The 22,637-nt window shown below is 38.3% G+C and overlaps 1 long non-coding RNA gene across 3 annotated transcripts in view; it reads right to left on the reverse strand.

Annotated features, from left to right (window-relative positions):
* The window catches only part of LOC126083450 (uncharacterized), a 71,455-nt gene that overhangs the window by 28,079 nt on the left and 20,739 nt on the right, over positions 1 to 22,637 (reverse strand). For 2 of the 3 annotated variants that reach the window (XR_007518801.1, XR_007518800.1), the window contains exon 3: positions 20,773 to 20,896. This is a non-coding gene — a long non-coding RNA (uncharacterized LOC126083450). Of the gene's footprint in view, positions 1 to 4,838; positions 5,025 to 20,772; positions 20,897 to 22,637 lie in introns of all 3 variants that reach the window. The other variant, XR_007518799.1, reaches the window with a different exon arrangement.

Here is a 22,637-nt window from a genome sequence, read left to right on the forward strand (position 1 = left end):
TGGATGGATGGATGGATGGATGGATGGATGGATGGATGGATGGATGGATGGATGGATGGATGGAGTCTGGTTATTTATTTTCTACCTTAACGTTTTCTATGACAAGGAACTCATTAAACCTCTGCTACCAGTTCTATTAGTTTTCTGTGAAGTCTATAGACTCTATAGACATGAAGTAATGAGATTCTTTCTCTGAAAGCTTATCAAATAACTATCTTTGGATGTTATTTGTTTTAAGATTTTACTACATCATTCAGACAAATACTCTAATATTTATTCTTAATAGTCCAATACCACAATATTTGTCATGTTAGGTTGACTTTCTACACAAACAGGACGAGCCAAAGGCAAAGGTATGATGTAGGTAAAATCTCTTCTTTTCCTCATTTAAGAGCCTTCCCCTACTCAGACTCCCAGAGTTTCAAGGATGAAACTGGTCCTCTTGATTCAACCACACTAAGGTGTTTGCTGTGTATGTATTTCCCATCCCAGGACTGTTTATATTTTGGAGAAGGATGCCTTGAAAGTAAAATTATTCAACCATCAAGTATTTTTCTGAGTACTTGTTACATACAAAATCTTTTGCCAAGTGCTTCAGGGACTACAAAGAGGAGAAAACATGCCCCAATCCTCAAAGAGTTTACAGTCTAGTGTAGGAAGAAGTCATAAACTCATGAACTCTTAAGACACAAAAGAAAGAATATTCATGGTGGTGTGTTGGTACTTGGAGAGCTATGGTCCCTAGGAAAAATACACAGAAACAAAAAGGAATGAACCTTGGAGAAAAAAAAAGAATATATACACATATTCTTACATTTACCTTAAACCTGGTTTCCTGTAACTTCTATCCATCCCAGAGAAATACAAGTGAAATTCACTTGCACCCCCTTTTCAACATTATGGCTCTTCCAACATTAAAAGAGACACATTTGCTCTGAAATTTTTCTTCTTCACGCTAAGCATATCCAAGCCCTTCAATTGCTGCTTATCCAGCATGGTTTCCTGCCCTCTCCATCTTAGTCATTCTCTTTGGAATATATTTAATTTGTCAGTGTTTCTCTAAAAAAGGAGTACATCAAAAGTTAATGTTCATATTGTCTAACTGCTTACTGGATATCACCACTTGGATATCAAATAGACATCTCAAACTTAATCTGTCCAGAACCAAACTCCCGATCTTCCCCCCACAGGCTTCCTTATCTGGTAAAGAGCAACCCCATCCTTTGCAATTTTTGAAGCACCTTCTCAGACCAGAAGCCTCACTTTCATCATTCCTATCCTGTCAGCAATCCTACTGGCTCTAAAGTCAAAATATTTCCAGAATCTGACCACTTTTCCCCACCTTCACCATTACCACCCAAGTCCAAACCACCATCATCTCCTGTCTGGATTATTAAAGTAGCCTCCTATTTAGGTTTCCTGCTTCCACCCTTTCCCCACCCCGCACCATAGTCTGTTCTCCACAAAGCAAGCAGAATAAAGCTTTTAAAACATAAGTCAGGTCATGTTACTCTTTTGCTCAAAACCCTCTAGTTGTTCCCCATCTGATCTTGAAAGCCTGTATGATCTGCCTCCCTACTCTCTCTATGGTCACACCTCACACTATTCTCCCCCCATACTCTGTTCCAGCCATGCCTGTCTCCTTGCTTTCCTCAAATTCAAAAGAACACACCTGCTCCAGGATTTTTGCACATACTCTTCCCTCTGCATGGAAACTTTTCCTGAAGAGACTCACATAGCTAGCTCTCTCCTTCCAATCTCTGCTCAGCTGCTACCTGATCATACTATTTAAAATAGCAAACTCTACCCCCACACCAAGAGGACCCCATCCCCCCCTTACCTAACTGATTTTTCTCTATCTCACATAACACCAATTGTCACACCATGATTTTTCAGTTTGTTTATTGACTGTCTCTTCCTACTAGAATGTAAAGGCAGGGAGTTCTGTCTGTTCTATTTACCGATATATCCTCAGTACCTCAAACAGATGAAGGACTGAAAGGATGAATGAGCAAGTAAATGAATATGTTTCCACCTAGACACGCTGGGATGAGACCTACAAAAACAATTCTACCCTATTGCTTCAATTTTTCCCTCCACCTAACAAACGACCATAATTATACCCACCGTCTTTTACTAATTTTTTCTTAGGATCTAGGCAAAGGTATTGGTTTAATTCAATTATGAACCTTATGTCATGATTTCCTTAAATAGCAGAGCTATAGATGCTATAATAAAACTTATCTCTTTCAAAGCTTAAGAACTATTTTTAAAAAAAATCTATGAAGAACATTCTTATCTAATTTTGAATTTTAATGAATAGTTACAACGATGAGTAATTAATTTTGATATTTATAGAAAATGAAATGCACTTCTTCCTTTATGAAAATCTAGCCCTTCAGGAACAACAGATTCTTGGAGGAAAAAAAAAATTCTAGTGCAATCATTAAAGTTGGAAGAGTTGTGCCTACCTAGCTAGCCCTAACAGCAACTGAATGGGTACCAAATGGTATCTTCCTCCTTATGCCCACCTCTGCTATCTGAGCACCTCATTTCCTTTAATCCGTAAGAAACTGCCAGTGGAGGAGTTTCCTGGTGGCTAAAGAACAAAGAGAAATTACATGATTTCTAGGCTGTATTACAAGCAGGGCTTCCAACAGGTTCTGGTTGAACCCCTGCCGAGAAGTTGCATTTCTAACAAGTTCCCAGGAAGTTATACATAAGAATCACCTGAGGATCTTATTAAACTGTAGATTCTGACTCAGTCTATCAAGGTTGTGGAAATGCAAATTATCAGCAGGGAACTTGTTAGAAATGCAAATTCTCAACAGGGGTTTAAACCAGAATGAACCAGTTCAAAGCCCTGGATACAAACAAAGGAAACTTCCTTTTCCTTGGAAACTCTGGTACCGGTGCCGGTGCTGTAGTGGTTAAGAGCTATGGCTGCTAACCAAAAGGTAGACAATTTGAATCCACCAGGTGCTCCTTGGAAACTCTACATGGCAGTTCTACTCTGTCCTACAGAGTCACTACGATTCTCCTTAGGAAACCGAAAGTCCTAAATCCAAAAGGAATTTATCACGTCCTTTTTTAAATAATAGATTTTAGGTGGCATAAGGGACAACATGGTATTCGCAAAAGATGTAAAAACATTGTTCAGATGGATAATTCTTACACTGAATGCCATAAGTCTCAGAGTATAAATTTTCAATTCAGTGAGAGCACTTCTATCATAAACAGAGATAATCTTGTCCAGTTATGTTGCTTCCTGATACGGTAACAAATTAGAGCAACAGAGATTAGTTTCTCAAAGAGAAATGTAGAGACCATCTGTCCACTAAATTGTCTTTCTTCAGTGTTATTTGTCTTAGGTGAGCCTTTGGCAAGTGCGTAGTTACAAGACACTTCAGGACTGAATTCTCTGTCAAGTGCCTGAAGTGCCAATAGTCTATGCTGTTGATTATCCATATGCTTTAAACACCAGATGTGCAGGAAGTAAGGCTGACATTCTGTTGTCAAATTTTAAGAACCTGACTTGTATTCTTGCCATTTCATTTCTGCGCGAAGAGAAGCTGCAGGGGTTCCTGCAGGTGACACCAATACTCTCCTCAAAACGGAGTTTGAATCCACTCACACACCTAGACAAGCACTCTTTTGAGGACCCTGAGTTTTTCACTATATTGCAGAAGATGATTTGGTCCCAGGCCTTTGTTAGGGCAGGGGTGGCCAATCGACCATTTCAATTATTTTAACAAGTAAATAAAAACAACAAAACAAAACACCTTCATTTTGGCCCCGCTTGGACTAATATTTGGTATGCCTGTCAGAAAACATTAGCTGGAAAGAAGCAAAGAAAGAGAGTGCTCCTACAGACCAGAGGAGTTGACTTCTTAGTTAAGCTTATCTGGTATTATCAACTTAAATGTTGAAAAGCATCTGCCAAAAGCAGCAATTTTAGCTCTGATAGAGTTGAACTGCTCTTTCTAAAAATAATTAGTCAGCAGGTTCAGCTGTTTCTTTTATAGCGTTGTTTATTACAAAACATTACAAAAACATTGACAAAACTCAAAACACAAGAACAATCCATTCAAAAATGCTGCCATCCAACAAAGCAAATTGCATCCTTTCCATGCTCCCTCGCAGTCCTGTCCGTGTGGGGACAGAGCTTTTATAGTTGTCATCACAGCTCAGATACACGTTTGTAGTTAGCTTTTGTCTTAATTAGAGCCTTTAAGACATTTTCCCACTTGACTCCCTCATCTTCATTTCTACTACTGGAAACACTCCACCCCCACCATCCGTAGTGACCGCCCCTGGGATCCTAAGTGGTGAGGAAGGCTTCAAAAGATCAATAATCAACAGAATTAGGGGAAAGTGCTATTTTTAAATTCCCTATTTAAGGGATGGGGTCTCTAGAATTAAACTTGTATGGAAAGTATTTTCCTCAGCCTTTGTTCCCCAGCTGGAAATCTTTATGAAAATAGTTACATTTCCCCATCACCAGGCATGTTTTTTTTTATCTTAAGAAAGAGCCTTGCAGGTATTTCTTCTTTACCTAGTTTGTTTTGAAGGCCTGCTTAGTATTTAAGACATAGACATAGACATCTTTTCCTCCATCTGCTATAAGCGATTTATGTAAGGTAGAATTTTTTAAATGTGGATGCTGGATGTTGAATCCATATGAACGGGAAGCACCATACTCAGCTGTCAAATTGCTGGGTACCTGGATGCATCTTTGTACATTTTCATTTGTAGCTCTTTAGTCAGTGGCTTTCACTCCGGACTGTACATCAGACTCAGCTGGGGAGCTGATAAATAATTCTGATCCTCGGACTCACCTTTGACCTTGTGAAGCCAAATCTCTGGGCCTCATCTATGGACTGATGTTTGGTAATATACATCACAAAACATCAAAAGTCTCCCTTTTTTAGAGAGGAAGAAGACTCCAAGAAGGAGATGTAAGGATGGAAGCAGAAGTCAGGTGGTGTGGCCACTAGCCAAGGAATGCGGGCACCCTCTAGAAGCTGGAAAAGAAAGGAAATAGATTTTACCCTACAGCCTCCAGAAGGGACATAGCCCTGCTGACAACTTAGTTTTTGCCCATAACACCAACTTTGGGCTTCTGAACTGGAACCGTAAGACAATAAACTTGTATTATTTAAAAAAAAAAAAAAAAGTCTTTCTTGGACGATAATAAAAAATATAAAAAAACCAAACCCATTGCCATCGAGTGATTCTGACTCATAGTGGCCCTATAGGACAAAGTAGAACCGCCCCATAGAGTTTCCATGGAGCACCTGGTAGATTCACACTGCCGAGCTTTTGGTTAGCAGCTGTAGCACTTATTCTTGGATAATAGCTCTGATTATTATGTGTGGTGGATTTTTATGGGGATGGGAGGGAAAACAGTATAAGGATTTGGAGAAGTGATGGTACTATGGATGAAAGACCTGGCCTATATAAGCTTTGGTGAAATTTCTTTGAGCTAAATAGGCCTGAAATGTGAGTCACCTGCTCCAATAATACTAGAAAGCAACATGAAGTCAATCGTGTCCTGTGTTTTAGGGATCCTTTGGGGAAACCCTGGTGGCATAGTGGTTAAGAGCTAGGGCTACTAACCAAAAGGTCAGCAGTTCGAATCCACCAGGTGCTCCCTGAAAACTCTATTGGGCGGTTCTACTCTGTCCTATAGGGTCATTATGAGTTGGAATCAACTTGATGGCAATGGTTTTGGTTTTGATTTGGTTTATGTAACTTCAATCTTCCATACATTACCCTGGAATGCCAAAGGGCACAGCCACAAAGGGGGAGGATGTCTGGTGGTGATAATGTTGGTTTAGTATTATCAAAATCTTTTGTGCTGTTATGATTGCTTTAACTCTGGAATGCTTTTACTTCTATGTTCTGTATTGTTTGAATTTTTACAAGTATGGATTCATGAATTAATTGGGTAATATTTTTAAAATGTAAAGAAAGAGACTCATTTGTGTGACCTGTCAAATAAATGACCCCACCCACTAATAAATGTGGTCCAATCAGTGTCCTGGAACCTGACCAATCAGATCCCTAGTCCTTCCTCCTCAGGGGAGAGAAAGAAAGAGTGGGCAGGACAGAATCTTTTCCTCTTTCCCTATTCATCCCCCTCCGACAGGCATTCCAGGAAGAGATGACAACAAAAGCAAAGGAATGAAGATGCAGCATAGCCTGGTGAGGGCTGAGGGCTTCAAAAAGTCACCCTTGAGGGGTTCTCAGCCGAGGGCGATATTGTCCCCTAAGAGTGTTTGTCAATGTCTAGAGACATTTTCCTTTGTTGTGACTGGGGGAAGGGGGCGCCACTGGTATCTAGAGTGATAGAAGCCAAAGAGCTGTCAATCTACAGTGCACAGGACAGCCCCCTATGACAAAAATTATCTGGCCCAGAATATCAGTAGCGCAGAAGTAGAGAAAGCCAGCAGCAGTGTGAAGTGTGAGGAGGTGAGCAGCAGGCAGGTGATAAACCTAAGAGGCTGTAAAATGCAGATCAGGGGAGTCCTTGGATTCCATGCCAAGGAGCCTGGACTCTTTACTGAGGATTATGGAGAGCCACTGGAAAAAAATTACATGATCAAATTTGGACTTTAAATATATCACTGTGAAGATTCTCTGAAGGGTAAAGTGAAGGATGCCATGACCGAAGCAGAGAAAGCCCTTAAGATGCTAGTAGAAAGCCCCAGAGAGAAATGTGAGGGCCTGGACTAGAGTAGGGCCAAAAGGCAGGGAGGGAAGAGAATAGAGTCAACACACATTTAGGATGTAGAAGTCAGCAGGCCTTGGGAATTGATTAGATATGGGGAAGGCAGGGAGAATTCCAAGACAATGCCCATATTGCTCTCTCAGATTATGGGATAGATGATGGTTGTTGTTGTTGTTAGTTGCCTTCAAATTAGCTCCAACTCATGGAGACCCCATGTACAACAAAACGAAACATTGCCAGGTCCTGCACCATCTTCACCTGAGTCCATTATTGCAGCCAGTGTGTATTTTGAGTGCCTTCCAATTTAGGGGGCTCACCTTCACGCACTATATCAGACAATATTATGTTATGATCCATAGGGTTTTCACTGACTAATTCTCAGAAGTGAATCACCAGGCCTTTCTTCATAGCCTGTCTGAGTCTGGAAAATCCATTAAAGCCTGTCCACTTTAGGTGGCCCTGCTGGTGTTTGAAATATTGGTGGCATACCTTCCAGCATCACAGCAACATGCATGCCACCCCAGTACATCCAGCTAACAGATGGGTAATGGAGATGATGGTTAGAAATGCTGGCTAGAGGTACTGAATACAGGGAAAGGAGAATTATGGGAAAAAATAATTAATTCAGATAAAAAAAAAAAATCTCACAAAGGTCTCAGCTATTCTCTAGAGGAAATAAAATAGACAACTGTTGTCGTTGTTAGGTGCCATCGAGTCGGTTCTGACTCAGAGACCCTATGTACAACAGAACAAAACACTGCCCAGTCCTCTGCCCTTCTCACAATCGTTGTTATGTTTAAGTCCATTGTTGCAGTCACTGTGTCAATCCATCTCTTTAAAGGTCTTCCTCTTTTTCACTGACCCTCTACCAAGCATGATACCCTTCTCCAGGGACTGATCCCTCCTGAAAACATGTCCAAAGTATGTGAGATGAAGTCTCGCCATCCTCACTTCTAAGGAGCACTCTGGTTGTACTTCTTCCAAAACAGATTTGTTCGTTCTTTTCGCAGTCCGTGGCATATTCAATATTCTTCGCCAACACCACAATTTAAAGGTGTCAATTCTTCTTCAGTCTTCCTTATTTATCATCTAGCTTTCACATGCATAGGAGGCAATTGAAAACACCTTGGCTTGGATCAGGTGCACCTTAGTCTTCAAGGTGACATCTTTGCTTTTCAACACTTTAAAGAGGTCTTTTGCAGCAGATTTGCCCAACGCAATGAGTCTTATGATTTCTTGACTGCTGCTTCCATGGGTGTTGATCATGGATCCAGGTAAAATGTAATCCTGAACAACTTCAATCTTTTCCCCATTTATCATGATGTTGCTTATTGGTCCAGATGTGAGGGTTTTTGTTTTCTTTATGTTGAGGTGCAATCCACACTGAAGGCTGTAGTCTTTGATCTTCATTAGTAAGTGCTTCAAGTCCTCTTCACTTTCATAAAGCAGGTTGTTAATGAGTCTTCCTCCAATCCTGATGCCCCATTCTTCTTCATATAGTTTGGATTATTTTCTCAGCATACAGATTGAATAGGTGTGGTGAAAGGATACAATCCTGACTCACACCTTTCCTGACTTTAAACCACACAGTATTCCCTTGTTCTGTTGGAACGACTGCTTCTTGATCTATGATCTGGTTCCTCATGAGCACAATTAAGTGTTCTGGAATTTCCATTCTTTTGCAACGTTATCCATAATTTGTTATGATCCACACAGTTGAATGCTTTAACATAGTTAATAAAACACAGGTAAACATCTTTCTGGTATTCTCTGCTTTCATCCAGGATCCATGCGATATCAGCAATGGTATCCCTGGTTCTGTGTCCTCTTCTGAACCTGACTTGAATTTCTGGCAGTTCCCTGTCAATATACCGCTGCGGCCACTTTTGAATGACCTTCAGCAAAATTTTTACTTGTGTGTGATGTTAATGAAATTGTTTGATAACTTCCACATTCAGTGGGATTACCTTCACTGGGAGCAGGTGTAAATGTAGATCTATATAGGCAATAGAATCCACTCATTCAACAAATATTTTTATAGCCTAAATCTGGTTTGTCCCTTATGCAAACTATTAGATTGGGACTTAGCCTTTCAATGTAAGAAGAAATTTGGTGTTATTTTGAGGTTGTTTCTAAAAGCCTTAATGGTTCTGTGATTTCAGAAGATGGAGGGCTTCTCTTTTTGAACCTGGAGTCAACTACACTTAGTGTTCATCTTGAGGGATCCATACCTGTGGAGTTAATTAAGTAAAATAGAGTGGGAAGGACTTCGGCCAACTACTCAAGCAAGATCAAAATAATTCTGGCAGCAGAGATTTTCTTCTGGAGCTTTTTCAGCCTTGAAAGATTGGATTTTTTTTTTTCTTAGAGTTGAGGAAAACAATGGATTCCAGCTATGGAGAGTACTGGAGACAACAAAATAGAGCATTAGAATAGAAACTGAGATGATTTATTTAGGAATCAGTTCTTACACATGATTCTAAATGATTCAAAGTCCCTAGGTCTGCACTGCTAGTGTCCCTGCAGTCCAGCCCAAAGTATTCCAAGTTTTTTTTTATGTATATAATTTAATTTTTGGAAAGAATAAGTTGTTTTTAAAAGAATTGTAACTTAGTGGGTCTTTGGATGACTGGATCTCAGTCATATTTAAGATACAATCTTGATAATTTAGCCTGGAATTTGTTTTTATTTTATGTATTTATTTTGCTCTCTACTCTCTTTTATGACACAAGAAATAAAAGAGGTTGTTCTTACATTGCCCAACAATGTGGTAGTATAACAACAATTAGTTAACATTATAAACAGTTATTAATGAAGCCTTCAGGATAAAATATATGCCATAAATTCTTTTCATATCATAAATTTATACCTTCACTTCAGTTTAACCTTATCCCTAAACTCTCATTTATTGAGTTCTGTGTAGGGACCGATGCAAGGACTATTTTGAAAGTTCAAATTAAGTTTAAGGGGAAAATATTTTCTTTCAACAGTCTAAAATATCCAACTCAAGAACATAGATAAGCTCTGAAGAGCTAATTCTTCAATCATCAATAATGCTGTCTCTGGTTGGAAACATACATGAAAAATCCACAGATTTCTCCCACAGCCTGCCATTTACCATTATTGGACTATGATTATAAATGAGTTTGACCAGATATTTTCCTCTTTGATTCAGACTGTTATTCCTGGGGAAGTGCCTTAAAAGGAAGAATCTGACAATTGCAGGTTTCTGATGGATGTAGCTCTGGTGGAACCGCTGCCAATCCTGGCATTCAAGTCCCCTGAAATTATGTCAGCTAATGAATGCTTAGAAAACATAAAGTTCAGAAGGCTGTCAAATTACCGTTCAATTTGAAGTATCTACCAGTATACACACTGTAGGAAAAAAATGTATATGATAAAGCCCAGCCCAGCCTTGCCAGGAGTCACATTAGGCAATCACATTCTATATGTGCAATTTTTATTCATTAAGTTCTGCCTATGTGCTGGCCACCATGTCAGAAGTTTTCAAAACAATGTATCTCAAATAATCTATACAACATTCCTTTGAAGTAGTTATTATGGTCTCCAGTTTCGAGATGAAGAACAGCTAAGGTCCCTAATAATCTTTCTAATAATTGTTGGATCCAGAATCTAATCCAGGTCTTTTAATAATAAATCTCCTCTTTTGTAATTACATTGTTCTACCTCCTGCAACCCTAATTGGAGGAAATCAAGTTTAGCATATCAGTCTGACCCCATCCCTCTGCCTCCTCTCCCCACAACCAATCAATTGTCAAACCTTATTAATCTTAGCCTCAAAAACCTTGCAACTCAAACTGGGGCTCATGGGCCAGCAATATGGATATCTCCTGGGATCTTGTTTTCAGTATCTCAAGCCCACCCAGATCTATTGATCAGAATCTGCATTTTGCAAGACCACCAGATAATTTGTGTGCACACTGATGTTTGAGAAAGACTAGTGACTGTTCCCTCTTAATGTCTACTACTACCATTCTTCTTCAGGCTGTCATTGCCTTTCACCTGGAGTATTTACTAACTCCCTAAAGTAGTCTTCCCCATTTCTGATCTTGCCCCAACCTTTCCCCACCCAACTCCTATTTATAAACCACTAACAGATTGAATTTTCTAAAGCAGAGATTGAGTCACTCTTCCCACTCAAAACTTCCATTGGCTCCTCAGTTCCTATTAAAATAATAACAATTAACACATATTGTATACAAGCTTTGTGCCACTTTGTGTGTGTGTGTGTGCTTTAGGTGAACGTTTACAGCTTAAGTTAGTTTCTCATGCAAAAATTTATACACACATTGTTATGCGACCCTAGTTGCTCTCCGTATAATGTGTGCTACATATTTTATAAGCTCTTTACATTAACTCGGGAACCCTATGGGCACAATGGTAAGTAATCGACTGCTAACCAAAAGGTTGCTGGTTCTGACTCATGGCAACCCTATGTGTTACAGAATAAAACTACTCCATAGTGTTTTCTTGGCTGTAATCTTAACAGAAGCAGATCTCAGGCATTTTTCTTCTGTGGTACCAGTGGGTGGGTTTGCAGTCGAGTACAAACAGTTTGCACAAGCTAGGGATATATGTGTGCATGTGTGTGTGTGTGTAACTCAAAATGTGTGTGTGTGTATTATTGGAGCCCTGGTGGTGCAGTGGTTAAGAGCTCAGCTGCTAACACAAAGGTAGGCAGTTCACATCCACCAGCGGCTCCTTGGAAACCCTATGGGGCAGTTCTACTCTGTCCTATAGGGTCACTATGAGTCAGAATCAACTCGACAGCAACGGGTTGATTGAGATATATATATATATGTATACGAGTGTGTATGTATATATATATATATATATATATATATATATATATATATATATATATCAAACTGAGGAAACCCTGGTGGCGTGTGGTTAAGAGCTACAGCTGCTAACCAAAAGGTCAAATCCACCAGCTGCTCCTTGGAAACCCTATGGGGCAGTTCTATTCTGTCCTATAGGATCACTGTAAGCCAGAATCGACTTGATGGCAGTGGGTTTGGTTTGGTTTTTTATCTCAAATTGAACATATATATATCTCAAATCGGTCAGACATTGGTGGCTGCACATTTGTACACTGCAGGGGAGACATTTCACAGGAGGGTTACAAAACAAATAAACACACACATGCACACACAAACACAAAAGCCAGCAGTAAATAACAACCTTCAGGGGAAATATATTAGAATCCATTGTAAATAATACATTATCTAAAATATCCAGTTCTCAACAACAATGACAAAAAAAAAAAAACAAAAAGCTATGAGACATACAAAGATGCAGAACATTGTGACATATACTAGTCACAATGTTCTGCATCTTTGCAGAAGGAAAAAAATAGTCTTCAAGGCAACATGTTTTCTGCTATATAGGACTACTGTTCCTTCCTAGTGGTTGCCCTAGAGGTGTATAACTTAGTGGTCAGTCATTTGTGGGACAAAGGTTGTCTCACACACTCTGAGCGGAAGACTCTGTCTCCTGCCTGTGGGTCTGTGTGTGGGTAGAGGAGTGCATTCAAAGTTCAGGTGATTTTCATATCTGTCTCAGGCTTTACCTTCCTCAGAGCCCTTCTAGTTTCCTATGCACATTCAAGCAGCCTCAGGGTCAGCCAGGAATGCTGTGATGTTGGATTTAGCAAATAAAGACTTCAAAGTAGTTATTATATCAATATGTTCAAAGAGCTAAAGGAAATCACATTTAAAGAGTTAAAGGAAATTATGACAACAATGAATCAAGAAATGGAGATTCTCCAAAAAGATACAGAAATTTTAAAAAAAGAATCAAATTGAAATTCTAGAGTTGAAAGGTACGATTACGGAAATGAGAAAAAAATCACTAGAGGAGCTCAACAGTAGGTTCTAGATGGCAGCAGTATGCATGAATTTGAAGACAAATCATCAGAAACCACATCAGAAAATATCCAATGTGAAAAAATACGAACAGAGCCTTAGAAACATATGAGACAACATCAAGCATACCAACACATAAGGTAATGGAAATCCAGAAGTAGGTGAAAGAGAAAAGGGGGTAGAAAAATATTTGCAGAAGTTATGGCTGAAAACTTCCCAAATTTAACATATACAGATAATAAATGGCAAACTTGGGAACAGTCAGAGTTACAAAGCATAGTACCCATACTCCTAGTCACCAGAGAGGATACATGACTTTAGCCAGGCAAATTAAAGTCCTTCCCTAGGAGTTCTGAGTCAGAACTAAGGAAGAGGAACATCTCTGATGATAAAGGCCAAGAGTTACATGTGGCTGTGTGAAGAAAACTGGTCTGAGAGAATGAATCTGACATGCAGAAAAGAAGTAGGATGGGAAAGAGTCTTGGTTGCATTCTATTCCCTGGTTCTGGTTGTTCCAGAAACATGCTGCATTCCTACTTTTTTGCATATCAGTGACATAGACCAACACATTCCTATTTTTGTCTAAGATTTTGAATTAATTTATGTTACTAGTAACCAAGAGTTTGAATTAATTAAACTATAATTTTTTAAAATATAATAAGAAGCATAATTTTATTTATTCCACAAATATTTTCTTGGTGCCTATGATGTGCATTGTATTAGGTTCAGGACCTTTTAAGTTAGCGGTAGAGAAAATTATTCAAACAACATATGCAATACAGTGGGATAAGTCCTTTAATGAGCTAATATTGGGTGCCAAAAATTAAAATATATATATATATATTTTTTTTTTTTTTTATGGAGACCCATAGTAGGGGCACCTATTCCAGTCAGGCAAGTAGGCTCAGGAATGGCTTCCTAAAAAAATTGATGTTGACACTGAGAACTGAAGGGCAAAGGAAGTTGGCTATATTTGGGGATGGGGTGGGGGTAATTCCATGCAGATAGAGTGTCATGTGCAAAGGCTCAGAGGCCAAAGAGCATGGCACCTACAAGAAACAAAGAAGTTTGTAAAATCCAGAGCATGGGGTGTAAGGTGAGGGGTATTGACTCTGGATAGGTTTTCAGAGACCAGATCACAAAGGGACTTGACCTTTATCCTGAAAGCAATAGAAGTCCCAATGGATTTTAAGCAGAGAAAAGATATGATTCCTTTGGCAGCAGTGTATAGGATGGGATAGAAGGTGAGGCAAATACGAAAACCAGGTAAGAAGTTATTCCATAGTTAAAAACTCAAATTATCCTAAAAGTTAAATTATTGCACATCCATATAATGAAATACTATGCAGCTACTTAAAAAGTGGGGAAAATCTATGTGTGTTTATATATTAAAAACTAGAAAATGGAGGGTTATATTTACAAAGCAAGATACACAATAGGATGGATTGTGTCTGATCCTTTTAGTTAAATGTAGATGATTTATACATATATAGACAGATCTATGCAGGTAGTGACATGCTTACGATAGGCTACATATCAAACTGTTTGGAGTATTCTCCTTTGGATGGTAGAGTTGTAGTAAATAGTGAGAGGACCTTTTTACTTTAGGATTTTTACTTCACTAAGAAGTCCAGGTGATGCAGTGGTTAAAGCAATTGACTGCTAACTGAAAGGCTGGCTGTTCCAAACCACCAGCGGCTCCTCAGGAGAAAGATGTGGCAGTCTGCTTCTGTAGAGATTTACAGCCTCAGAAACCCTATGGGGTTGCCATGAGTCGAAATCAACTCTACGGCAGTGGTTTGAGTTTGTACTGCTATAGAATCATTTGCAAGCATTATTTTTTACAATAATAGGGGTTATGTAAGTGATGGAATTATGACTATCTTTGTTTTCTTGTTTTCCTTATAACTTTTCTGCATTCATGCAAAGCTAATAATTTTCAACAGTAAAACACAATTAATGTGATCTTTTCAAGAAATTATAAGGGTCGTAAGTTAGGGAGAAACAGTGACCACAGAAGGAAGGGGGCAGATTCCAGAAAAACCTGAAAGAATCAGCAGGGTTGGTGACTAAATGGATATAAAGAACTGAGAAAAAGGGAGGCCATACAAATGATAGAAATAATAGTCATAACAAAAACGCACTGCTGTCGAGTCAATTCCAACTCATAACGGCCCTATAGGACAGAGTAGAACTGCCCCATAGAGTTTCCAAGGAGCGCCTGGTGGATTCAAACTGCTGACCTTTTGGTTACCAGCTGTAGCTCTTAACCACTATTCTGCCAGGATTTCCAATAGTCATAATAAAAAAAAAAAAAATTTTTTTTTTTTGTCATAATAGCAGGTACTAATTGTGGAGTTTCTGGTTTAGACACTGGAGTGAATAATAGTACCATCAAGATGGAAAACAAAGAGGATAACATCAGTAAAGCAGCAGGTTGGGTAATATCTTCCATTTTGGGGCAGGTTGAAAGTAAGGTATCTGTGAGACACCCAGATACCTTACTTTCTGAACCAGTTGAAAACTCAGATATAGACCCAGAAATTAGGCTTGGAAAGGAGATATAGATGTGGGAATTATAAATTTATTGATTATAATTGAGATTATGAATGTGGATGACATCAGTCAAATATTGTAAATTAGAACAAGTTGAAGTAAAATTTCAGTGATAACTAACATTCCTCATTCCTCGATGCAAAGAAGAAAAGGAAAAGGAAAAGCAAAAGAATCACATGAAAAAGACAGCTCTTTATAGAAGGTAGAATGGGAGGAAAAGCGAAGAAAGTTGGGATCAGGTAGGGGAAATGATTAAGACAGAGTGACATTTTAAAAAAAGATGGGAATGAATGCTCATAGATAGGTGGACTCAACACTGTGAATATATCAATTCCACTCAAAGCAATCTATAAATACAATGCAATCCCAATCCAAACACCAACAGCATTCTTTAACAAGATGGAAAAATTAATCATTAACTTTATATGGAAAGCAAAGAGGCCCCGGATAAGTAAAGCAATATTGAAGAAGAAGAATAAAGTAGGAGAACTCGAACCACCTGACCTCAGAACCTACCATACAGCTGTGGTAGTCAAAACGGCCTGGTACTGGTACAATGACAGACACATCAACCAATGGAACGGAATTGAGAACCCAGATGTAAATCCATCCACCTACAGTCACCTGATCTTTGGCAAAGCCCCAAAGTCCATTAAATGGGGAAAAAGACAATCTTTTTAACAGATGGTGCCGGCAAAACTGGATGTCCATCTGTAAAAAAATGAAACAGGACCCATACTTCACACCATATACAAAAGCTAATTCAAAGTGGAACGAAGACCTAAATATAAAACCAAAAACCATAAAGATCATAGAAGAAAAAATAGGGTCAACAGTAGAGGCTCTAATACACAGCATAAATAGAATACAAACCATAGCTAACAATACACAAACACCAGAAGATAAGCTAGGTAACTGGAATCTTCTAAAAATTAAACACTTATGCTTATCAAAAGACTTCACCAAAAGAGTAAAAAGAGAATCTACAGACTGGGAAAAAACTTTTAGCTGTGACAAATTCAACAAAGGTCTAATCTCTAAAATCTATAGGAAAATCGAACAGCTCTACAACAAAAAGACAATTAACCCAATTAAAAAATGGGCAAAGGATATGAACAGACACTTTACCAAAAAGACATTCAGATGCATCACAGACAAATGAGGAAATGTTTGCGATCACTAGCCATTAGAGAAATGCAAACCAAAACTACAATGAGATACCATCTCACCCCAACATTACTGGCACAAATAAAAAAAACAGAAAATAAATGTTGGAGAGCCTGCAGGGAGATTGGAACTCTTATGCACTGCTGGTGGCAATGTAAAATGGTACAACCATCTTGAAAAACCATACGGTGATTCCTTAAAAAGCTACAAGTAGAAATACCATGTAATCCAGCTGTCCCACTCCCAGTACTATATCCTAAAGAAATAAGAGCCGTCACATGAATAGACACATGTACGCCCATTTTCATTGCAGCATTATTCACAATAGCAAAAAGATGGAAACAACCTAAGTACCCATCAACAGATGAATGGATAAATAAATTATAGTACATATACACAATGGAATACTATGCAATGATAAAGAATAATGATGAATCTGTAAAACATCTCACAACACAGATGAATCTGGAGGCATTATGCTGAGTGAAATAAGTCAATCGCAAAAGGTCAAACACTGTATCAGACCACTATTATAAAAACTCATGGAAAGGTTTACACAGAGAAAGAAACAATCTTTGATGATTATGAGGGACAAAAGGGGTGGGGATGGAAAAACACTAAACAGACAATAGATAAGTGGTAAGTTTGGTGAAGGGTAAGATAGCACACAATATTGGGGAATCCAACACAACTTGACCAAGGCAAAATCATAGAAGCTTCATAGACATATCTGAACTTTCTGAGGGACCTAATTACTGGGCTGAGGGCTGTGGGCACCATGGTCTGGGGAGACATCTAGCTCAATTGGCATAACATAGTTAATAAAGAAAATGTTCTACATCCTACTTTGGTGAGTAGAATCTGGGGTCTTAAAAGTTTGTGAGCAGCCATCTAAGATACTCCACTGGTCCCACCCCTTCTGGAGCAAGAGAGAATTAAGAACACCAAAGACACAAGGGAAAGATTAGTCCAAAGGACTAATGGACCACAACTACCACAGCCTCCACCAGACTGAGTCCAACACAACTAGATGGTGCCTGACTACCACCACCAACAGCTCTGACAGGGATCACAATAGAGGGTGCAGGACAGAGCTGGAGAAAAGCGTAGGACAAAATTCTAACTCACAAAAGATGACCAGGCTTACTGGTCTGACAGAGACTGGAGAAATCCCAAGAATATGGCCCTCGGACACCCTTTTAACTGAGTACTGAAGTCACTCCTGAGATTCATCCTTCAGCCAAAGATTAGACAGGCCCATAAAACAAGATGAGATTAAATGGGCATGCCAGCCCAGGGATAAGGACAAGAAGGCGGGAGGGGACAGGAAAGCTGGTAATGGGGAACCCAAGGTCGAGAAGGGATGAGTATTGACACGTCATGAGTTTGTCAACCAATGTCACAAAACAATATGTGTATTAATTGTTCAATGAGAAATTTATTTGCTCTATAAACCTTCATCTAAAGCACAATTTTGAAAAAAATGCCCAAGGTGTACAGGGAAACTGGATAAATGAATACAGAGAACCCAGGGTGGAAAGGGAAAGGGGAAGAGTGTTAACACATTTTGGGGATTGCAACCAACATCACAAAAAAAATTGTGTATAAATTTTTGAGTGTAAAACTAATTTGCACTGTAAACTTTTACCTGAAACACAATAAAATTTTTTAAAAAATGCCCAAGGGATAGAGTTAACAGTTGCACAAACAAGATGAACATAATTACTGTCATTAAATTATAACCCACTGCCGTAGAGTTGATTCTGATTCATAGGGACCCTACAGGACAAAGTAGAACTGCCCCATAGAGTTTCCAAGGAGCGCCTGGTGGATTTGAACTGCTGACCTCTTGGTTAGCAGCCGTAGTACTTAACCACTACGCCAACAGGGTTTCTTCATTAAATTATACATGTCAAAAATGTTGAAATGGAAAATGTTTTGTTACATACATATTTACCACAATTAAAAAAAAAAAAACCTAAGGGATTATTAAAAAAATAAGTAAATAAAAATAAAAAAATAGTAATAAATCAAAATTTGGTACTTACGACTTGAAGGAAATTTAGTTATGAAAATAAAGGGAAAATAAATCAGAAAATCAAATGGTAAGAACTAGTAAAAGATGAAAAAGATGGTTAAAAGCACAGACATAAGTGTGCTCGAATAGGATTTTCAAGTTCAAGAGAGAAAAAGAGACATTAGGGCCCTTTTTTACTATTTTATGATTAAATTTTTCATTACTTCAAAGCTAGGTGAACATAAAGTAGCACAGCATTAAAAAAAAGAAAGAAAAACTAGTAAAAAGCCTAATCCTGGGTTAGCCAAGGCAACAAGAAATAGGTTCTCATGAAGAAAAGATATTACTTAAGGGAAAAAGAACCTGGAAAGAATGAAATTTTTTGGAATACTAGACCCTACTTTCTTTCAGTAACTATGGTTCTTATCCCTGAAGTTTCAAAGGAGACTAGAAGACAGAGTTAAATTAGAGCCATGATTTTAAGAAAATTTAATACGAACTTATTTTTTTAGATTACAAGTGTGGTAACTGAGATTTCAAACAATTATTATTTTCCTGGAAGAGAAAGAATTTGAGAAGCAGACTAAAATTAACATTTACTGTTTAACTTCTTCCCATAAAATTAAGCAAAACCCTACTATGAGATTATTTTTATGCAAAATGTTTTCTGGGTTTTCCACTAGCTCATCGGTTATTTTCTGTCAGTTTGCTTACGCTTTCATTCTATTTTCTTTTTTCTGACAGCCATTATCTGTTATAAACAATCCTTTTAGATGCTTCCGTTCAGATAATAGTTCCAAAATTACCTCAGCTCCAACCTTTTCAAACTACCTGGCAGAGATCATCCCCACAAAGAAAAAAAAAAAAACTTTAAATTAAATGGGTTACGGAGGGAAAAGGGGAGACTTAGCTTACAGATACTTTTAAGGACCCCGTTCTTGTAACACTAATAACCCATTGGCAAGTAAGCTTAAAAGTTCACCAGCCCATTATTTCTCCAAGGCATATGTCCCATACTATATTGTCAGGCAAATAATAAAATTGACATTTTTTACTGTTCATCCCTTATGAATTATTATTGATTACAAGTAAAGAGCTTCATCTTTTATAACTGAATACAATCTTATAGCTCAATAAAACCAAAAAAAACGTGTTGCCATTGAGTCAATTCCGACTTGAGATCCCATAGGACAGAGCAGTGCTGCCCAACAGGGTTTCCAAGGAGCGTCTGGTGGATTCGAACTACCAGCCTTTTGGTTAGTAGCCAAACTTGTAACTACTACACCACCAGGGTTTCCATAATTCAATAAATATTGTGACATTGGCATCAACCAAGAAAACTTTCATGAATTTACCTATTTCCTCTTTCACTGAAGTTGACTCCCACACCTAAATAAAGGTCAGTGGTAATTATTCCAGTAATTCTTTTTTTTTTTTTAATGCGCTTCAAAAATGCAGATATTTGTCCTTTAAAACTAAAGGACTAAAACTAGTACTAAAAAAAAAAAAATTAAAAACTCTTCCAAGAATAAACAACAACAACAAAAACACATACGTATCAGTGATGGCCAAAAACAACTGCAAGGATAAAAAAAAACCTGTTTTTAAAAATGGAAAATTAGCCCATATAAGGAAAAACAAGAAAGCCTACAAAATACAGCAAGTTAGCTATAAACTAAAAACAAGAACAAATATCATTTGGGGAGTACTTTGAACAGGACTCCAAAGGCTATAAAACATTTTTAATACACATTTTTAAAAATCAAAATGAACTGAAGAATCTGAATAACAATTTAATGATTCGGGTCTAAAAGAGGTACATTCAGGGAAACGATCAGATAGCAAATTCAGTAAATTAATAATTTTCCTTGGTCTTCACGGGAAAAAATGCTAGTAGAGGAAGATTCATGAGTCATAAATGTCTTTTGAAACATATAAGTCAACCTACTATATCAAATAGTAGTAAATGGCCAAGAGGAAAGGGGCAAAGAGGTCTCAGTGTGGGTAAAGTATATTTTTATGCAATCGGGTAAAAAAAAAAAAAAAACACTCTCAAGTCCATATCATGACACCACTTCAACCTCTGACCCAGGAAAAAGACAAAAAAATTCCCTGAAGACACTGCCTGAACCTGATACTACAGCCAAAAATTCAATTAAAATGCTGCTAAACAGCATCAACTCAAAAAAAAAAAACTAGGCCATTGAAAATAGGCAGAAAATATTGCCTACTTCTATTTGAAACTGTGGTTTATCTATGCTGGAAAAAATATACATTTACGACCACCGATGTTAAGAATAGTATAATAGAACTGGAAAAGGCCAGAAAAGAGGGACCAAAGCAGTCAAGGAGCCAATGAAACTAACATAGACTCTGCAGGTACGCTGTATGCTCTTGAGCATTGTACTTACCCCAGGAATTACACTGTCCTTCTTCTTTTTTTTTTTTTTTCCGGGAAGTCGATTCACTGTGTGAAAATGTTATTGTTGTTGTTGTTGTTAGTTGCTGTTAAGTCAGCTCCAACTCATGGCGACCCTGTGTACAATAGAATGAACATTAAACAGTCCTGCTCCATCTTTATGATCATTGGTATCCTTGAGTCCATAATTGCAGCCACTGTGTATTTTGAGGGCCTTCCAAAAAAGAAAAAAAATTTTTTTTTTTTTCCAACTGAGGGGCTCATCTTCGGGCACTATTTATCTGACAATATTCTGTTGTGATCCATAGGGCTTTCACTGGCTTATTTTTGAAAGTAGATCACCAGGCCTCTCTTCCCAGTCTACCTTAGTCCAGAAGCTCCGCTGAAACCTGTTCACTGTGTATGACCCTGCGGGGGTTTGAAATACCAGCGATGTAGCTTCCAGCATCATAGCAACATGCAAGCCACAATAGTACAACAAACTGACAGGCGTGTGATGGATGTAAAAATGGCTACCATTTAATAAGCACTTAATTATGTACCAAGCTCTGTGCCAATCACTTTGTCTCTATCATCTCACTTAAGTTTCAAAATAACCAAAGGACTGAGGTGTTATTATCCCCACTTTACCGATAAGGAGCGTGAGGCTCAGATAGGTTAAGCAATTTGTCCCATCTCACACAGCAAATTAAAAACAGCCTGATTATGAACCAAGGCTGGTCAAACTTATACGTCCATATTTCTAGCACAAGTTACACTGCCTTTCCCGCCCTCACTCTTACTCATTAACTGAACTGTTTGAGTCTTTTTTTCTTGGTGTGGTTGCTGTGACTGAACTGATTTGCCCACATCACAATGTGATATAACAAATTAAACAGCTACTATGTGCAGATGGAACCTTGTTTTATTTGACTGTGTGATTGCTAAATCAAAATGAATTGAATAAATATAACACACATTGTAGAAATACAGCAGACTCCTGACAAGAAACATAGTTGACTATGACTGGACCAATAGCCAACATCATGATAAATAGAGAAAATACTGAAGTTGCCAAGGATTTCATTTTACTTGTATCCACAATCAATGCCCACGGAAGCAGCAGCCAAGAAATCAAATGACACATTGTATTGGGCAAATCAGCTGCAAAAGACCCCTTTAAAGTGTTAAAAAGCAAAAATTTCACCTTGAGGACTAAGGTGTACCTGACCCAAGCCATGATATATTTAATCACCTCATATACACGGGAAAACCGGACAATAAATAAGGAAGACAGAAGAAGAATTGATGCCTTTGAATTATGGTGTTGGTGAAGAATATTGACTGTACCGTGGGCTGCCAGAAGAGCAAACAAATCTATCTTGGAAGAAGTACAACCAGAATGCTCATTAGAAGGGAGGATGGCAAGACTTCATCTCATGCACTTTGGACATGTTATCAGAAGGGACCAGTCCCTGGAGAAGGATATAATGCTGGGTAAAGCACAGGATCAGCAAAAAAGAGGAAGGCCCTAAGTGAGATGGATTGACACAGGAGCTGCAACAGTGGGCTCAAACAGTAACAATTGTGAGGATGGTGCAGAACCAGGCAGTGTTTTGTTCTGTTGTACATAGGGTCGCTATGAGTCAGACCCTACTCCACAGCACCTAATAAAAATAACATCTCTGGGTACATGAAGCCTGCACTATAAAAACTGAAATTTAAAGGATTGCAACAAACAAGGCTAAACTCTTCTACACTTGATACATTTGCTGTGGCACAGAAATGGCCAGTGTAGTAATATATATAGAACAGGATCAGTGGATCACAGAATATGAGTGCCTTAGGGAGGGTTACTGATTGCAAACAATGGAGACC

The sequence above is a fragment of the Elephas maximus genome, chromosome 9 (genome assembly GCF_024166365.1).
Source record: "Elephas maximus indicus isolate mEleMax1 chromosome 9, mEleMax1 primary haplotype, whole genome shotgun sequence".
NCBI lineage: Eukaryota > Metazoa > Chordata > Mammalia > Proboscidea > Elephantidae > Elephas > Elephas maximus.